This window comes from Gymnogyps californianus, chromosome 11 (genome assembly GCF_018139145.2).
Source record: "Gymnogyps californianus isolate 813 chromosome 11, ASM1813914v2, whole genome shotgun sequence".
Classification (NCBI taxonomy): Eukaryota; Metazoa; Chordata; class Aves; order Accipitriformes; family Cathartidae; genus Gymnogyps; species Gymnogyps californianus.
Window position 1 is genome coordinate 7,870,527 of NC_059481.1, and position 13,749 is coordinate 7,884,275.

A 13,749-nucleotide genomic window follows, 5' to 3' on the forward strand; every position below is an offset into this window, starting at 1 on the left:
AATATTTTGAGGATTTGTCAAGGCTGACAGACGATGACATTATTTGAGCAATGATTGCTTTAATTAGTTTCCAAAATAAAAAAAGTAGAGGTTACTGCTTATATGTTCATATTTCTTTTAAATAAGGAAACCTACTAATTTTTTTTTTTTCATTTTCTGAGTAATATTTGTCGAGTCCACCTCAGATATATTGTAGCAAGTGGGTTGTTCCCCCTCTCCCCGATATGCCATTAATATAAAGGTTCAGTGGCTGGCCAGATAGAAGTGTTCATTTGGGGCTCAGCTGTTCAAGAGAGTCAAATCTGGTAGCTGCTATGAGGACTAAATTCAGGCTGGTGTTAATAGTGGAGTTTTACGCTTTTCTAGTACCTCTCAGCACAAATGTTACTTCCACTTGGATGCACAATTCTCTAGATATTTGAGTGTTGCTTTAGAGACCTAGGCCCTGGAGGCATGTCACTACCCTGGAAATTCAGCTTAAAGTGCAAGTTCCTGATTCTCCTGACTGGGAAAATTGGAGTGGATAGTGAATAAGCAAACCCGGACTCCTAAGGTGCAGAAGTTGGGAAAAGTGCACTCAAACATTGGCGCATGTTTGGAATGTGATTGAGACTTTTAATACCTAGAGAGAGTAATGCTAGCATCTGTTACTTAATATTTATTTGATAGCAAGCCTTGTTATGCGCTGTAGAATTGACATACATAGCTATATTAGTAGTTAGGGCATTCTTTTCCATGTTATCATTTGTGGGGTAATGAAGAATGAGAAAGAAGAGAAACTGTGCACTAGTAATGTGTTTCCTTAAGGCAATGCTTAAATATTAGCGAACAGATGGAAATAAATATTTAGTTTCAAATATTGCTTAAAGAGAAGGGCAGTGTATTACAAATCTAATTCAAATGAATGACATAGGTAGAGGAGACTATACAGTAAAATGGAGTTCCATTGAGAGTTGTATAACACCTAAACAAATCTTGCAGTTACAATCTAAAAAAGTGTCATTGCAGGTAGTAGCTTATGGGGTGCTTGATGAACCAAAAGTTCGGTTGCTAAAATCATGTAACTGTAATATTTAAAAAAATCTTCAGAAAGATACATTTTGTTGCACATCTTCCTTATAACTGCTCCTATTTCCTACTTGAATGTAACACTAATAATTTGTGGCATGAATTAATGACTTAGGATTGTTGCTTTTGATGTGGTTTCTTTTTTTTCTTTCTTTTCAGAGATCTGCTGTTTTGGTTTTTTTTTTAATTTTTCAGTCTTTGACCTTCAAGCTTCAGGTTCCTACACAGCTTCTTGAACAACTCCAAATGTCTGATACTTGCATAATTATTGGGGAGGGGGTAAAGTGCTCAGGCAAGCTTCTTCAAATTTTATGTAATGATGTGCTTCACTGGTGGAATGGACAGCTTAATTTTCTTAAACACATCAAAAAAATTCATTTTAGAACTTTTAAATTACAATGGTAAAATGTAAAAGAATGTTTACCTTAAGTTGAATAAATTCTCGTATTTAGAAATAATCAGATTCTTCCCAAAAAAGCAATATCATGAACCTTTCTGTCATTGAATTTGAGTGGGAAAGATGTTGGCTCAAAAAAGAATGCATAAGGGCCCAGATCTTCAGAATTCAGTACAAGCATGTGTCTGGAAGTTCATGCAGTCTTGTAAATGTGCATTCTAAGAAAGCCCATAGCTATTCACAGCTATTTAAATGTGTATTTACCTTAAATTTGATCTGAGCAAAGCAGACATTTGCTGCATGCCTTATGCATAAAATGGCTAAAGGTTAATGTAAGTTCATGAACTCTGAGTTGCATTGAAACAATTGCAGAGTCATTTTGCTGTTAGTGACTCTCCTAAAGTTACAGTTTTGACAGATTAAGCTGCCCACAAGTTTGGGATTGCTGATTTAACATGTTTCATATTCTTTTCAAGATGTTTCAGCTTAACTGAATTAAGAGGATATCCATCACTTTACAGGCTGTTCATTTGAGATTGCTTTATGGGGATGGGTGGCGCAGAGGTGTATCTCTGGCAAGTTCACAAGTTTTTAAGAGTCTCATATCCCAATTCTTACTGCAGTTTATCAGTGGTAGGTTTTTATTTCTCTAGTGGGTGTCCATTTAAACTAGTCAGAGTATACTATTTATTTACACTTTCCATTGTATTGGGTGTTAACACCCTTTTTTCATGTATGGTTTGAAGGCTGTTCATTAGAAAACATGCATGGTGTCATGAATACGTGTTCTCACATATTGTGGCTCTCAGTTGTGGTAGCTAGAACTAGGGATGGTAGAGTATTTGTGTTCGACAGAAGACAAAACTCTTGGTTACCCAAATCTAGACTAAATAAAAAAAGATTGAGAACACAATGTGTATGTGAGCTGGAATCCAGTCACCTAAATGCAAAACTGTAATATTTAAATGTTTGTTCAGCTGTTGCCTGGTCTAAGGCATAGGTTCTCCCCCCCTCCAAAAAAATGTTTTCCATGTGCTTGTGAAGTTTTGGTTCTGCATGTGTTGGAGGCCTGAGCTTTATTCCCTTTCCTTTATAAGTAGACTTACCCTGGTGTTTGGCGGTACAGATGCTTTCTTTTCCTCTTAACGAATCTGTTCTGGTGTAGAGGAAATGAGTCAAAAAGAAACCATTGAAGAGTATCGCCTTCATCTAGTGGTCATGATCCTCAGCTGGAAGAACTCATCCTTGCTGCAGGTACTGTTGTTTAGTTTATTCAGAGGCTGTTTAATATCATACGGCACTTACAGCACATGGCCTCTTCTCCAGGTCAGAGACCTTGCCCCTGCTCTTTTTTCTTGACTTTTAAAATTCTGTATAGAAAGCACAATGGCTTCAATAGGTGAATTTCACAACAGGCAACTGCTTGGTTGTGAAGCATGCTCCTCGGGGACAGGTGCTGGAAATTAAGGTGGAAGAGGGAATTGAACCTCATTAGACTCCTAGAAGAATGAGCTAAAGGGGAGAGAAGGATGGCAGTGGCAGCTTTCCTTCTCTGGCATACTTTAAAACTTAAGAATGGTTTTAAATATTTTTTCTTCAGGAGAGGGTACCAGGTTGTTCTTCCCAACTAGGAGGAAGACCTTCCTAATAGCACTGAGTGATGTTTTAAAAGTCAAAAGAAGATAAATCCATATGCTATCAGTGTTTCCTGCTGACTATCTTATGAAGTTCCAATATCAATGGGTAGGGAATTTCCTTTCTGCGATGTTTTAGTTTTCTCTCAGTATTAAAGTTAGATGAAGTTAGATACCTGTAGTCCAAACCCATGTGTGCCACTTACAAGATCTGAAAGAATTGACCAGTGCTGAGATGACAAATTTCTCTTTGGATCTGCACTGTGGATTCTTTTGAGGCCCTGTTGAAGGTAAGAACTTAATGTAACATTGAAGTATGCACAGAAAACTCCGCTATGATAGTTGCAAAGTCGTTCTATTTTTGTGCTTATTTTCTTATGTCTTGCAGGGAGGTTATTTTCATAGGCCAATTTAAAACACTTTTGTTCTAATTGTGCAGTCTAAATGGTTAGATAACTTTGATTCTGACTGAAAGTGTTACAGAGAGCTGTTAGGGGCTTTTTTGCTTTCCTGTGCTTTGCTTCAGTTTTAAGTTTATAAAAAATGTGACTCTAGTTCTGTTCGTTTTCTTGTTCTGGCATGTAAATTGCCTAAGTTGACCAATTCAGTGTGGTAGCTGATCTAACTTGAGTTTGTCATCTGTGATTGTGTTTCTTAGATGCTAGAACTGATTACAGTCAAACTGATTTTACAACAAGTCTTGTTTGAACAGTATTCCTGTGCAAAAATTTTATTATGGTTCATGACAAAAATGATAGATCACTTTATTTCATCATTCATACTTGAGTGTTTTTTATCTCAGAAATCTTTTTTTTTTTTTTCTGTGTCAGGTTAATTTGTGTAAAAAATGATCCTGGCATACTGTGCCAAATGTGACTTCTTATCCACCACCATTCTTAATTTCTATGGGGTTCACAGGAGTTGAACCCACATATCTCATCCATGTTGCTTTATTTTGTCTTTAGTGAGTTTGCTTTAATCCTTGAATCAGCTACAACATTAAGCTCAGACAAGCCCTTGGAACTGAGTAGTTCTGTGAATATTGACATAGGCTCATAAGGAAGGACAGTTTGTCTTGTAGAATTTTGAAAATACATTAGTGACTGAACTCAAAGGCTGTAGTTTGGGAATACAGTATCTGTGTAAGAGGCCTAGTAAAGGAGTGAAAGTTTAATCAGAAGTGCTGATTATACTAAATAATTTACACTAGCAAAGGCTGAAGAGTCCCAGTAACTGGATGCTAAAATGTGAGATTATGTTGAGCTACATTGAATTTTAAGTGATCCACATGGATGGGGAAATCCTAATGTTGCATATGAAGCAATGTGCCATGAGCTGACCATTAACTCCTCAGGAGTAACGTTAGTTCTGTGGCAACATCATGGACTGGTAAAAAGCAATGTGAATGTCTGGAATTGTTGGGAAAGGAACAGAGAACAACATGATAGTTGTACTAGACTGAGAAACTGGAAAACAGGTGACTAAGATGACATGTTGATAAAGGTCTGTAAAATATTGGAAAGAGGGTATAATTGCTACTTTTTTATAACAGAACATGCAATGAAGGTGGTAAGGTCAAACAGAAGAAGGCACTTTTTCAGTGATGTGTAAACTATGAAACTCCTTCCCCAAAGCATGTGCAAATGCTAAAAATCTACTGAAGGTTAAGTAAATTCATGAAAAATAAATTTATTGAGTGATTTTAAGTACAGAGACTGGTTCATAAAGTCTCTGACTTCCAAACAGTTGGAACCGGACCCTGGCTCAGAAGGACTTGGTATCAGCTCTTGTCGTCTTATGCTGCTTTCCATGGCTTCTCATTCTGTTTTGCCTTCAGTGTGTTCTTTTCTGATGGGGGGCAAAGGAGGGTTGGGGCAGGGAGCAGGAGTGAGGCAGAGTTTGTAAAAATGATACTGGGCTGCAGGTATCTTTTGGTGTGGCTCACTGTGTTCCTATTGGAAGAGTGTGAGATGAAGTCTGAAAGGAGCACTGCATCTGTTCTACTTGTCAAGTAAGTCCAGAAAACTATGCCTTGCTACTGTGCTTAATCACAAAGTATATAAAAAATGTATTTTAAAAAAAGTCCTAAATGCCCCTTTGAAACAAATGTTTCCCTTTTTTAGTTTTCAACAATTTTTTATTTTTCTAATAGGAGCAAAATTTTAAAAAGGAAAAAAAAAAGCTTCAACAGCTATCTGTTTTCTTTGAGAGGATCTGAAATACAGTTGCTTATCTATGACCAGATTCTGCTCAGACTTGCCAGCAGCACAAGGGGAATTGATGAGGGGAGTCAGGGAAAAGCATCAGTTGACTTTGTAATGTGTGTGCCAGGAAATCTAATTATCTGATTATTGCTGGAGCACCGCAAAAGCAGGGCGACAAGTCACAGAATGGCTATGTGATTAGTAAGCTTTGACTGTGGCAGTTTTCCTGGAAAGGAAAGGTGAAAAGCATTACGTTCAAGCTGAGTACTGTCAGTGTCAGCTGAGTACTGTCAGTGTATACCATCTTTTTCTTCTGCTTTCTTTTCTTGCAGTGTGGAATTGTGGATTAGTATAAAACTAATTCATTTCATATGCATATAGAAATATCTTCTGTCGTCAGCTGGGCAGAAGCACTGGTGCAGTGAACATATAACAAAATCCAAACCACTCTCCATAAAGGAAATGCCTCTTTTGTATCCACAGGAAACAAATTAGGAATGATATAATTTTGCCATTTACATGGCTGTGTGTGGGGTGAGTTGAGGTGGCTTGCAGAGTGTGAGCAGGTCAGGAAATGAGCTTCAGTTTGTGAGGGTTTATAGGATGTTTCCTAGGTATAGAGCCTGGTGGAGTACAGATGCTGGGGGAAGAGCTGCTCTTTGTAGTGTTTTTGCCTAGCACTCAGAAGCACTAACAGTCACAAGAATCCTTTTTACCTTTATTACATAGCTATTGAAAAGGCTCTTTTCCCTTGTAGGCTGCTGGTGATGTGGCCCAGAAAATGGTGGGAAAGAATGAATCGGTATAAAATGTGTGTAGTAACTGATCAGTGAATCCAGGAACTTACTACAAAAGGAAGATTTTATGAGTGTTTATGTGGTACCTTTCATAATAGAATACATATTATACATATGGTACATCCATAACAGAAAGCTGGTAAATGATTAAGAGCTGTTTGAAATTAGAAATTGGAATTAAGGAATGGGGGATTCTTGTTATATAGAGGCCTGCTTCATTCTTTTCTCAGTAGGATTTTAGGCATTGCTGTCCTTGGCAGGGCAAATGGGCTGGAACCAAGTCAGAGAACATGGCTTATATCAGTGAAAGACACCTGGATGTAGGCAGGGAGACCCAAGAGAGTAAATGGGGCTGGCTCTAGACGCAAGTTCCTCTTCCAAGATTCCAACCAATAATCATACAGATTAACTATTGCAAAGGCAGGAAGGAAGAGTTCCAAGAATTCCTTTTTATCTCAATAGTTTATTTTTTATTGGGCATAAATGGCAAGGTTGTGGTGGTGGTGGTGGGGAGGGAAGGGATCTGCAGAGGTGGCCTCTGTGAGAAGAGGCCAGGGGCTGCCCTGTGCCGAATGCAGTTGGCTCCTCAGTGGACCCACTGCAGAACCTGTATGAGCCCATCAGTGAAGCTGGTTGAGCCTCTGTGAGAACATATTTAAGAAAGGGCAGCAAGTGCCCAGAAAGAGAAACAATAAGGCCAGAGTAGGAGGAGGTGCTCCATGGTGGAGCTGATAACATCCTCGAAGGGACTGTGGCACATGGATAACCCACACCAGGGCAGGTACTGCCCCTGAAGGGACTGAATGCAACCTGCAGGGTTGACAAGGGAGTGGAGACTGGAAGGGGGTGAGGGGATGAAGAAGTGTCTGGAGTGAAGTTGAGCCTGGGAAAGGGGGAGGAAAAGTGTTTTCCGTAAGTGTTTATTTAACTGTTTGTCATCTTTGTTTCTGAATACCTGAATCAGTAATTAAAATGTTAACTGACATTAAGTTAAATTCCCCAAGTTAAGTCTGTTTTGTTTGTAACAGTAATTGATGAGTGATTTTTCCTGTCATTGTTTTGACCCTCGAATTCTCTCCCTTTTGTTCTTCCTATTTTCTCCCCGTCCTGTTAGCGGAAGAGTGTGAGCAAGTGGCTGTGTGGGTGCTTGGCTGCTAGCTGGGGCCAAGCCACCGAGTTTTTGTATGTTCTTTTTTAAATTAATGAATTAACTGTGTCTGTCTTTAAAAAAAAAAAAAAAAAAAAAAAATTGCAGGATTATAATATGACTAATGGAACACAGTCTGATGTATCTCCTCTTTTCTAATGACAGACTTACCCATTTATGCTAATAACCATATTGCTTTAAAGTAGAAGCTCTAATTAACTTTCTTAGAGCTCTTAGTTGGAAACAGCAGTATAGTAGTAATCCCACTGACAGACTTTTGCATTCTTAAGCCTTGTTATGCTGTACTTCCTCAGGAATTTGGAACAGGTGATGGTGATAGAAGATGCACTGAGTAGCAGACTCCAATTGCAGCTGGATAAACTGCCTTGTAGAATAAACCTCTCTGGACGCAGAGGTTGGGGGTTTTGTTGGGGGTAGCTTTTAACTATTCAGGATATTACGTATTTAAAATTATTACATTGCTTAAATCTGAGGTTATGTCAATATGTAGTGAAATAATCTGTAATCAATTTGCTGAGCAGGTGCATGCACCTGCTTTCTGAGAATAAAATACAAAGTGATTGCTACATAACAAAAAGACTTTAAAAACAAGAATTCAGAATGCCCTTTTCAGAGGATTGGATGTGTGAGTAGATAATGGAAATTTCTTTCAAATGACTGTTCTAGAAATGAAAACTGAAGGAAGAATGAAGTCATAGCAAAAGGCAATTAATGCAGATGAACGCTTGAGATGAAGATTGGCTCACATCTTGGCCTCTGGCAAATTTGCAAGGAGAAAAAGAATTTCATTATTTTAAGTGGCATGATAATGCCTATATAAGTAATTTATGAACCTGAGGTATGCTCCTCTGGAACTGATTATCTGGACTGAAATTACTGGGTTGTCTAGTCCTGAGCAGTGGAAGGCAGGTATTTTTAACAGTGGACTAAGTTCTGATCTTTTATTTGCCTCTTGTACCAGTGTAGCATCAGTTGATTTTGGCAGATATATGTTTAGTTACTAGCTTAAGTGAAGACAATCCTTTGTTCCTTTTCTTTAACTGCCGTGATCCAAGTCTGGACATGTGATGATAACCCAAGTTCAATGCTTTTTCAGCTTTATTCCTTCTATGTATTGGAACCTAACTGTCCTTAGCTTTTGTACAAAACCAAATCTACGTTTGGACATTATGCGATTCTAAAAGTTTTAAAGACTAAAGTTTCCCACTTTTTTATGTGTAAATGTATTCTGATTGCTGTCAGTTTTATCAGTGTGATCACAGTGTTAACTGTCATTACTGAAGGAACAACATCATGTCTTAGTATCTGCCAAAGAGACCAGATTATAACTTTTTCTAGGGTAAACAAAACCTTTTGCAGAAAGAATTCTCTTACCACATGCATTACATTGTACCCTTTTTATTTTGTCAGCAGGGTGATTATGTTTTAACAGAAGCCAGATATTTTAAATATTACTTGTTTGCTTTTCTACACTTGGACAAGATTTAGAAGTCTATTGTGACTTTTGGTTAAAAAGACTGGGTATCATTTGACTATGGAGAAGCCCCAGCTTTGGTTCTGTTGGTGATGGAGCAATGCTGTGCAGCAGGTCTGTTGCATGCCTTGAGGTCAGCGTTACGAGAGTTGTTAACTGACCGGGTTTTTCATTGAAAGTTTGTTCTCATTAGCTTAAGAAAAAAAAAGTATATCTTCTTGTAAAAACGGATCCATTTCTTTGGAAAGTTCTTTTTTTTTTTTTCATAGTTTCCTGTATCTCTTATTCGTTTTTAGATGAGTCATTTTTATTCTTGTTTAGATGAGTCAGTGGCCTTGCCTAACAGGCAACTCCCTGCTGAGAAGATACTCCTTTCCAAGTGCCATTCCTGGGTAGATAACAAACAAAGTCTTAAAAATTTGAGACTTTTTTCAGTTTCTTCCATTTTTTTTTTTTACGTGCCCTTAGTAGAAATCCCGTGCATTTTTTCAGATGAGATCAAGTTATATGTAAGTTTCTTTCTAGAAATAATTGAAATTAATTGAATTTTTTTCACCCTTTTAGCAAAATTTTAGCTCACTTCTGGCACCATTAAATATATCGTTCACAGGCGTGTAGGTAAGAATGTGGCCTTTATTTCTTGATCCTTAATCTGAAAAATAATAAAATAGGTCTTCTGTCAAAGACAAATGCCAATATCTCTTCAACATTTGGACTCTGTTTTGAGTGAGTCTAAATTTGATTAATATCACCATTGATTCCACTGTTACACTCCTATTCACTGTTAACATGAAGCAAACAAACTTTTCTCAGAGGAAATAATTGTGATGCAAGTCCAGTTGTACTGAGGATTTGTATTGGGGGAGGAAGGGGAAAGACATGGTCCTTTGCAGAGAGAAGTGCTTGATTTTTAGCTCAGGTATAGTGTTGCAGATTTCAAAGTAAATTTTGCAGTGTTAATATATCAAAATACTACCACTGAAGTATCTAGAGAGGATAAACTTCTACTTTTCATGGGGTGATTATAAGCATTTGCAGTACATACCACTTTCTTGATAAAACTTTTTTTTCATATATTTGCTCTCTAACTTTAGTTTTATCTCTTGATCTTTTATGGATCAGTAAATCAAGAAGAAGCACTGATTGTAGCAGAAGGGCTTGCAAGCATGTTGAATACCTTGCTTAGAATTATCGGAAGACTGTACTTGTAATGCAGTGCCTGCCTAATATATATTAAGTTACAGGTATTTGGTGATTCCTGTTAGTGGCTGAATCCTTTGTGGTGAATGTTTCTGATCTTCCCTGCAACTGTGGTGACTTTTTACTGTTGAAATATCCTCAAAAACAACGAGGCTGAGAAGGATTCTGAAAATACCATGACTACACCAGTTAATGTTAGTACCTCTTTCTTTGCTTACATGGGGGGGAAAAAGCTATAAATTTTTTGCATGCAGACACTTCGTTTAAAAAAAAGTACTTAGACCTAACCATTTACTTGCTGATTTTGCAAGGTACAAAATCTTGGTGTCCTTGACTGTATATGAAAGACTGATTTCCTGTTGCTCTATGCTCCCCTCTCCTCCCCCTGCCTCGGCATGTGATTCTGACTGCACCCTGAGAAACGTACAGGTGTCTTAAAACACCATAAAGTTTTGTTCCCCTCCTCAAGTCCAATTGTTGTGATAATGGAGAGTGGTTTTAAGTTTGAATTATGATCTAATATGCAAGTAAGAAAGGCCCAGATGATCTTTTGATCTTTTGCCCCTGACACATGTGGGATGGGATATCTGCTGGATCATGTAAAAATGTTCCTCAAATTATATTAACAATATGTTTTGATTTGTCTCTACCTGAATGAGAAGAGCTTATGCAGCTGTCTCCAGACACAGACCACCAGAAGACACCAATTTTTTTCTGTTATAGACAAGTTTTGAATAATAGAGGCATATTGTTAATTCTGCTCTTGGTCAACAAGGCATGGTAAGGCTAGTGTTCATTGCTGAAGGTGTTTTAATATGGGAACCACAGCAAGAGGTCTTCAGAGGTCACGTTGGAAAGCTTTGGAAGGGCTCTGCAGAGCAGGCAATCTTTTTTTCAGATCTGGAGTTGCAATTAATAATGCGTTTTGGGGCCTTGTCTGTTACTTTTGACTTGTTTTAAATGTAGAAGTTAAAACACCCTGTTCAGAATGCATTGAGTAGAATCATTAAAAAAAAATCGAAATGCTTTGAGGCTTCCTACTGATAGTAATTTGAGAGTTACTTATGAATGTAAACATAGGTTAGTTTTACTTTCTGTTGTAGTAGTATTGGAAGTGCTGAACAATTGGTAGATACTGTAGCATAGAAGAATCCACAGTCTCTCTCAACTGATTATTATGGTTTAGTGCAATTTAAATTGAATCTTATCCATCTTCAGGGACTTAGGAATTTAACTGTTTTCCCCTTATAGGATACAGTAGTAACTGTTCATGTTCCCCTCTTTAATGGAAAGAACTCAATTAGTTTTTAGGGGCAATGATGCTGAATTGAATTGTTTGGTACAACTATTCTGGTTGATACAACTATTTGGTGCAACTATCTGATAGTGTATCAGATATATGTCCTAATAAAGTTCTTGATAGTTACAGTCTTTCTGTGTGTGTCCTCTTAGTAACTTGAGGACTAAGTTGTTACTGCAGTCTGGGGAAGTGATTTCCACTCTGTATTAGTTATGCTGATGCTAAGCCTAAGTATACATGGAAGCTGCAAGCTGTTTTGTGATTTACCCTCATACTGCGCTTCTCCATGTCACCTGGAATAATTAAACATGAAGGTGTGATTATACAAGATACTTGCACTGTCCCTAGCCTTTGCTCAGCTGGCTGCACATACAGTAGAAAGATTTTTAAGGAGAGAAACATACTGTTTCCTTCTGTGGCTGAAAAATACTCTGGTGTGAAAGATATTACTTTTATTTTAATTGAGTTAGAAGACAGCTACGTTAGAAATATTAAAGAAATTTAAGTTTGATACAGGCAGGTTTGGCAGCAGATTCCAACAGTGCATACACACTCAACTCCAATTCAGAGGGTCTTGGAGGAGTGTCCAAGTGAGACTGATATGTCTGTGCACAGCTACTTTCTTCTGTGCACTGTCTGGCCCAACCCAAGGAATTTTACATTGGATTTGTAAATTGCAAACACTGCTAGGGAAATTGCACAGTTTGAAAATATTTAGACTTAGATGTCTAAGGAAGCCATCAACAGTTGATGAAAGCTTCTGTACTCATATTCAGGCATATAAGAATGTAATCTGAGATGCAGAATACGTTTCTGTGTTTAGATTTATTGAGCACAGATTTTTTTTTGAAACTGCCTCATGGCTGTAAGCTATGTGTGGTGGGGGAAAGGAGAGGAAGGGATTCACAAAAGATGGTGTGCCAATGATGATTTTAAATCGCTTTTTTAAGATGCAAAGAAAGGGTATAGTTTGCTAATGGTACCACATGCCACCTAGTCCTACCATACATTTCAGTTGGGTTTCATTTCTTTGGAGGATGACATGCATTCATAAAATAATCTGAGCTTCCGTGAGTAAAATAAAATGTTTGGTGCCATATAGATCTTAGGGAAGGTGTTAGACCATATTTCCAGGATCTAACAAAGCTGGGATTCTGTATGTTCCCATGGATAATTTGTCCTTTTTTCTGTTCAGTCAGGTTGTCTGCAATGTGCAAAGATTAAATACATTTTTTTTGGTATGTAGTTGTATTTTTAATGCATGATAGATGACAGGAATCGTGTTTGTACAGTTCTGGCTTATTTGCTATGCTTGATTTCCTTGTATTTTGCCATCAAATCCTGTTTGAAGAAAATCTGTTATGATTTAAGAAAATAAACAAAAGCTTGAGAGGTTGGGAAATGCATTTATAGTGACAGACTCGTTTATCTAAAAGTCCTTGTGACATGCAAAACATGGTATCAAAATAAATGTTGTTATAGTTTCTTCATCAGAAATTATGGGAAACCAGCAAATGTCCTGTGTGAAAGTAAAATATCCAAGAATAACTATCCTGAAGGGGAAAAAAAGTTACCGAAATGCTAAAAGCAGTATAAGCTTTTAATTGCATATTTAATGTATATGCAATTAGTTATTTAAGTTTATATACTTCTGTACTGCTTAAAATTCTCAATTTTGAAAAATCCTGGCCCAAACTTTCGTAGTATTTGTAACAGTGGTGGTGGGTATTCTGTGCAGGCTTTAGTGATAAGGCAGGCCATGGTGAGTCGTGGGAGGATGACACAGCAGACCAAGGTGGGTTGTTTTTTTAATGTGGTTTACAAGGGTTCTTTACCTTATTCCAGACGACTGTTACAGCATGGCCTTAATGCTAGTCTTAGTTACACATCTCTGTCTATAGTCTGCATAACACATAGTTTGGCTGAATCTGAGCATGTTGTTTCACGTCTATTAAAAACTAATCTTTTTTGGCAAATTTAGTGGCTTTTTTTCTTCTTATTGCCTAGAAGTCTGTTGCAGGAATCCTAGCAATTCAAGTCTGTTGACTCATGAATAAACAATGAAAATTAGGTCCTAAGAGTGAAGAGCTTGAGTGTGAAAGCATGACCTATTTTTTCCATCACATCAGTATGAGTAAGTTCAAAGAAGAATAATGTGTTAATCTACATACTGCAGGGGCTTAACCTACCTGAAAGGAATCTATCTGAGAACCACTTAACGTGACATGTTTTCCTTTTAAATGATAAAATGTAAGCAGGGCTCAGAATTTGAAATGGAATCTCTGAAGGTATTTATGGAGGCAGTGGTCAGCTTTGCAAGCAAACTGGAATATACAGTATTTTATCTATGAAAGAGATTTTCTTGCTTTAGCAATTGCAGAAACACACAGTTGAAAAAAAACGGTTTTTTTGTCTGATGTGTGTAAATGGAAAACATAATTAGCCACCTGATTTTTGTTAATTTGGATATTTTTGTCTCCTGACTCCTAAGATTTGCATACCAAAGT

The 13,749-nt window shown here is 37.4% G+C and overlaps 1 long non-coding RNA gene across 1 annotated transcript in view; it reads left to right on the plus strand.

Moving 5' to 3' along the window:
• Positions 1-3,336: 3,336 nt before the first annotated feature.
• The window catches only part of LOC127020413 (uncharacterized), a 64,766-nt gene continuing 54,353 nt past the window's right edge, over positions 3,337-13,749 (plus strand). Inside the window, exon 1 of the long non-coding RNA XR_007767079.1 lies at positions 3,337-3,389. This is a non-coding gene — a long non-coding RNA (uncharacterized LOC127020413). The remainder of the gene's footprint in view (positions 3,390-13,749) is intronic.